Raw genomic sequence first — 6530 nt, 5'->3', positions numbered from 1 at the left:
AATTTTTTAACCATGGCCACAATATGGGCTGTAATGCAAACAAAAAGAATATGGGCTCCAAAGAAACCTTAAGAATTAGCAAATGGGCTGTAAATTATTAGAAATAATGGCAGATGGGTTGTATGCTGTTTGGCACAGATTTGAGGCTTTCCTAAAAAAAGGGTTGACGCACAAGCACTGACTGTTGGATGTCCATCCAACGGCCGTCATGCTTCTTCAATATCTGCTCTTCCTGCTCCAGCCGCTCAAACAAGCGCCGGCGGGACTGCCTGCTCCCTCCTCCCCGCGTCCGGCTGTGCTGCCGCGCAGGCCTCACCGCCCCACCGTACTCCCATCGCTGGCTTAGCCATCTCTCTACTCACCCACACCTGCTGTTATCCTCCGGCGACGGCAGACGAACCAGTAAACCCTCGTATAGTCGTACTCCCGTCCACGTGGGAAACAACTGCCGAGTCTTCCCTGCCTCCGTGTCATCCCCTTCCTAGGCCTCGCCGTCGTCCACCGCTGTGGTGCTCTCGGCGCGGCGTGGTCAATGTGGTCAACGACCGACTTCCATCGGAAGAGTACTGTGCGTGGAGACGCTGACAGCTGGGTCCACGGCCGCAGCAAGGAAGTGCCTCCTTATTACGCACAAAATAATTATTCCTCCACCTGACAGCGGGGATCCACTGGACGGGCCACCGTATTTTGCGAAAAAATGTTTCCCTCCTGACTGCTGGGACCCACCAGCTACACCTTCGCATGCAAGGAAGTGCGTCCGGGCAAAAAAAAACAAAACGATTCACCCCCTGACTGCTGGGACCCACCAGCTACATCTTCGCACGCAAGGAAGTGCCTGACAGTCAGGACCCACCTGGTCGAAGCATACGTAGCATTGTCATTCTAGCCGCGAACGTGTATGTACATATATAGTGGTGGATGTAGAGGCGCGCACGTGTCGTAGTAGAGGCGCGCACGTAGCATGTACACGTACGTACAGCGGCCAGGGTGTGATACGTCCATTTTGCATCATTCTTTTATATCGATATTTATTGCATTATGGGCTGTTATTTCACATTATGTCACAATACTTATAGCTATTCTCTCTTATTTTACAAGGTTTGCGTAAGGAGGGAGAATGCCGGTAGTTGGAATTCTGGGCTGGAAAAGGAACAAATATTAGAGACCTATTCTGCACAACTCCAAAAGTCCTGAAACTCCACGGAATACCTTATAATAAATAATGAAGAATCCTCGCCAAAGATGAAGACCAGGGGGCCCACACCCTTTCCACGAGGGTGGGGGGCGCGCCCCCTACCTCGTGGGCCCCCTGGTGGCTCTCCGATGACCATCTTTTGCTATATGAAGTCTTTCGTCAAGAAAAAAACAAGAAGCAACCTTTCGGGACGAAACTCCACCGCCACGAGGCGGAACCAATCTATGGCTCCGGCAGAGCTATTCTGCCGGGGAAACTTCCCTCCCTGAGGGGGAAATCATCGCCATTGTCATCACCAACGCTCCTCTCATTAGGAGAGGGAAGTCTCCATCAACATCTTCATCCGCACCATCTCATCTCAAAACCCTAGTTCATCTCTTGTATCCAATTCTTGTCTCCAAGTCCGGGATTGGTGCTAGTAGGTTGCTAGTAGTGTTAATTATTCCTTGTAGTTGATGCTAGTTGGTTTAATTGGTGGAAGATCATATGTTCAGATCCTTTATGCATATTATTACCCCTCTGATTATGAACATGAATATGCTTTGTGAGTAGTTACGTTTGTTCCTGAGGACAAGGGAGAAGTCTTGCTATTAGTAGTCATGTGAATTTGGTATTCGTTCGATATTTTGATGAGATGTATGTTGTCTAGCCTCTAGTGGGTGTTATGTGAACGTCGACTACATAACACTTCACCATTATTTGGGCCTAGAGGAAGGCATTGGGAAGTAATAAGTAGATGATGGGTTGCTAGAGTGACAGAAGCTTAAACCCTAGTTTATGCGTTGCTTCGTAAGGGGCTGATTTGGATCCATATGTTTCATGCTATGGTTAGGTTTACCTTAATACTTTTGTTGTAGTTGCGGATGCTTGCAATAGAGGTTAATCATAAGTGGGATGCTTGTTCAAGTAAGAACAGCACCCAAGCACCGGTCCACCCACATGTCAAATTATCAAAGTACCGAACGCGAATCATATGAACGTGATGAAAACTAGCTTGACGATATTCCCATGTGTCCTCGGGAGCGCTTTTCCTTATATAAGAGTTTGTCCAGGCTTGTCCTTTGCTACAAAAAGGATTGGGCCACCTTGCTGCACTTTATTTACTTTTGTTACTTGTTGCTCGTTACAAATTATCTCATCACAAAACTATCTGTTACCACTTATTTCAGTACTTGCAGAGAATACCTTGCTGAAAACCGCTTATCATTTCCTTCTGCTCCTCGTTGGGTTCGACACTCTTACTTATCGAAAGGACTACGATAGATCCCCTATACTTGTGGGTCATCAAGACTCTTTTCTGGCGCCGTTGCCGGGGAGTGAAGCGCCTTTGGTAGGTGGAATTTGGTAAGGAAAAATTTATATAGTGTGCTGAAATTTACTGTCACTTGTTACTATGGAAAGTAATCCTCTGAGGGGCTTGTTCGGGGTATCTTCACCCCGACCAGTAGAGCAAAGAGTTGCTCCTCAACCTACTGAACCTATTGAAAATGAAATTCCTTATGAGTATCCTTCGGGTATGATAGAAAAACTGCTAGCTAATCCTTTTACAGGAGATGGAACAAAGCATCCTGATGAACACCTAATATATGTGGATGAAGTTTGTGGATTATTTAAGCTTGCAGGTATACCCGATGATGTTGCTAAGAAGAAGGTCTTCCCTTTATCTTTGAAGGGAGACGCATTGACATGGTATAGGCTATGTGATGATACGAGATCATGGAACTATAGAAGATTGAAATTGGAATTTCATCAAAAGTATTACCCTATGCATCTTGTTCATCGTGACCGCAATTATATATATAATTTTTGGCCTCGCGAAGGAGAAAGCATCGCTCAAGCTTGGGGGAGGCTTAAATCAATGTTATATTCATGCCCCAATCATGAGCTCCCAAGAGAAACAATTCTTCAAAAAAATTATGCTCGGCTTTCTGAAAATAATCGCACCATGCTCGATACTTCTTGTGCTGGCTCTTTTATGATGAAGACTATTGGATTTAGATGGGATTTATTGGATAGAATTAAACGCAACTCTGAAGATTGGGACCTCGACAATGGTAAGGAGTCAGGTATGACACCTAAGTTTGATTGTGTTAAATCTTTTATGGATACCGATATTTTCCGTAAGTTTAGCACTAAATATGGACTTGATTCTGAGATAGTAGCTTCTTTCTGTGAATCTTTTGCTACTTATGTTGATCTCCCTAAGGAGAAGTGGTTTAAATATCATCCTCCCATAGAAGTAAAAGTAGCTGCACCTATTAAAGTTGAAGAAAAGACTGTCACTTATAATGATCCTATTGTTCCTACTTGTTATGTTGAGAAACCACCTTTCCCTGTTAGGATAAAGGATCATGCTAAAGCTTCAACTGTGGTTCGTAAAAGCAATATTAAAACATATACACCTCCTGAGCAAGTTAAAGTAGAACCTAATATTGCTATTGTTAAAGATCTCTTGTCTGATAATATTGATGGGCATGTTATTCAGTTCTGCGGTGAAACTGCTAGAATTGCTAAACCTTGTGCTAAAGATAAACATAGACCTGTGGTAGGCGTGCCTGTTATTTCTGTTAAAATAGGAGAACATTGTTATCATGGCTTATGTGATATGGGTGCTAGTGCTAGTGTTATACCTTATGACTTGTATAAAGAAATCAAGCATGAAATTGCACCTGCTGAGTTAGAAGATATTGATGTCACAATTAAACTTGCTAATAGAGATACTATTTCAGCAGTGGGAATTGTTAGAGATGTTGAAGTCTTGTGCGGGAAAACTAAATATCCTGCTGATTTTCTTGTTCTTAGTTCCCCACAAGATAGCTTTTGTCCCATTATATTTGGTAGACCCTTCTTGAACACTGTTAATGCTAAGATAGACTGCGAAAAGAATGTTGTTACTATTGGCTTGGATGATATGACTCATGAATTTAATTTCTCTAAATTTAGTAAACAACACCGTGAAGAAGAATTGCCTAGTAAGGATGAAATTATTGGTCTTGCTTCTATTGCCGTACCTCCTAGTGATCCTTTAGAACAATATTTGCTAGACCATGAGAATGATATGTTTATGAATGAAAGAAGGGAAATAGATGAAGTATTCTTTAAACAGGAACCTATTCTGAAACACAATTTGCCTGTTGAAATCCTAGGGGATCCCCCTCCACCTAAGGGTGATCCCGTGTTTGAGCTTAAACCGTTGCCTGATAATCTTAAATATGCTTATCTTGATGAAAAGAAGATATATCCTGTTATTATTAGTGCTAACCTTTCAGAGCATGAAGAAGAAAGATTATTGAAAACTCTGAAGAAGCACCGTGCTGCTATTGGATATACTCTTGATGATCTTAAGGGCATTAGTCCCACTCTATGTCAACATAAAATAAATTTGGAAGCAGATGCCAAACCAGTTCGTGATCCTCAACGACGTCTGAATCCTAAAATGAAAGAAGTGGTAAGAAAAGAAATACTAAAGCTTCTGGAGGCAGGTATAATTTATCCCGTTGCTGATAGTCAGTGGGTAAGTCCTGTTCATTGTGTCCCTAAGAAGGGAGGTATTACTGTTGTTCCTAATGATAAAGATGAATTGATTCCACAAAGAATTATTACAGGTTATAGGATGGTAATTGATTTCCGCAAATTAAATAAGGCTACTAAGAAAGATCATTACCCCTTACCTTTTATCGATCAAATGCTAGAAAGATTATGCAAACATACACATTACTGCTTTCTAGATGGTTATTCTGGTTTCTCTCAAATACCTGTGTCGGCTAAAGATCAATCAAAGACTACTTTTACATGCCCTTTTGGTACTTTTGCTTATAGACGTATGCCTTTTGGTTTATGTAATGCACCTGCTACCTTTCAAAGATGCATGATGGCTATATTCTCTGACTTTTGTGAAAAGATTTGTGAGGTTTTCATGGACGACTTTTCCGTCTATGGATCTTCTTTTGATGATTGCTTGAGCAATCTTGATCGAGTTTTGCAGAGATGTGAAGAAACTAATCTTGTCTTGAATTGGGAAAAGTGCCACTTTATGGTTAATGAGGGTATTGTCTTGGGGCATAAAGTTTCTGAAAGAGGTATTGAAGTTGATAAAGCCAAGGTTGATGCTATTGAAAAGATGCCATGTCCCAAGGACATCAAAGGTATAAGAAGTTTCCTTGGTCACGCCGGATTTTATAGGAGGTTCATTAAGGACTTCTCAAAAATTTCTCGGCCTCTGACTAATTTATTACAAAAAGATATACCATTTGTCTTTGATGATGATTGTGTAGAAGCATTTGAAATACTTAAGAAAGCATTAGTCTCTGCACCTATTGTTCAGCCACCTGATTGGAATTTACCCTTTGAAATTATGTGTGATGCTAGCGATTATGCTGTAGGTGCTGTTTAGGGCAAAGAGTTGATAAGAAATTAAATGTTATCCATTATGCTAGTAAGACCCTAGACAATGCTCAAAGAAATTATGCTACTACTGAAAAAGAACTTTTAGCATTGTATTTGCTTGTGATAAGTTCAGACCTTATTATATTGTTGATTCTAAAGTAACTATCCACACTGATCATGCTGCTATTAAATATCTTATGGAGAAGAAAGATGCTAAACCTAGACTTATTAGATGGGTTCTCTTGCTACAAGAATTTGATTTGCATATTGTTGATAGAAAAGGAGCTGAGAACCCCGTTGCAGACAACTTATCTAGGTTAGAGAATGTTCTTGATGACCCACTACCTATTGATGATAGCTTTCCTGATGAACAATTAAATGTCATAAGTACTTCTCGTAGTACCCCTTGGTATGCTGATTATGCTAATTACATAGTTGCTAAATTTATACCACCTAGCTTCACATACCAACAAAAGAAAAAGTTCTTCTCTGATTTGAGACATTACTTTTGGGATGACCCACATCTTTATAAAGAAGGAGTAGATGGTGTTATTAGACGTTGTGTACCTGAGCATGAACAGGAACAGATCCTACGCAAGTGCCACTCCGAAACTTATGGAGGACACCACGCGGGAGATAGAACTGCACATAAGGTATTGCAATCCGGTTTTTATTGGCCTACTCTCTTCAAGGATGCCCGTAAGTTTGTCCTATCTTGTGATGAATGTCAAAGAATTGGTAATATTAGTAGATGTCAAGAAATGCCTATGAATTATTCACTTGCTATTGAACCATTTGATGTTTGGGGCTTTGATTATATGGGACCTTTTCCTGCCTCTAATGGATATACACATATTTTAGTTGCTGTTGATTACGTTACTAAGTGGGTAGAAGCTATTCCAACTAGTAGTGCTGATCATAACACTTCTATTAAAATGCTTAAAGAAGT

Source organism: Triticum aestivum, chromosome 1A (assembly GCF_018294505.1).
Source record: "Triticum aestivum cultivar Chinese Spring chromosome 1A, IWGSC CS RefSeq v2.1, whole genome shotgun sequence".
Taxonomy (NCBI): Eukaryota; Viridiplantae; Streptophyta; class Magnoliopsida; order Poales; family Poaceae; genus Triticum; species Triticum aestivum.
Note: the sequence above shows the minus strand (reverse complement) of the source record.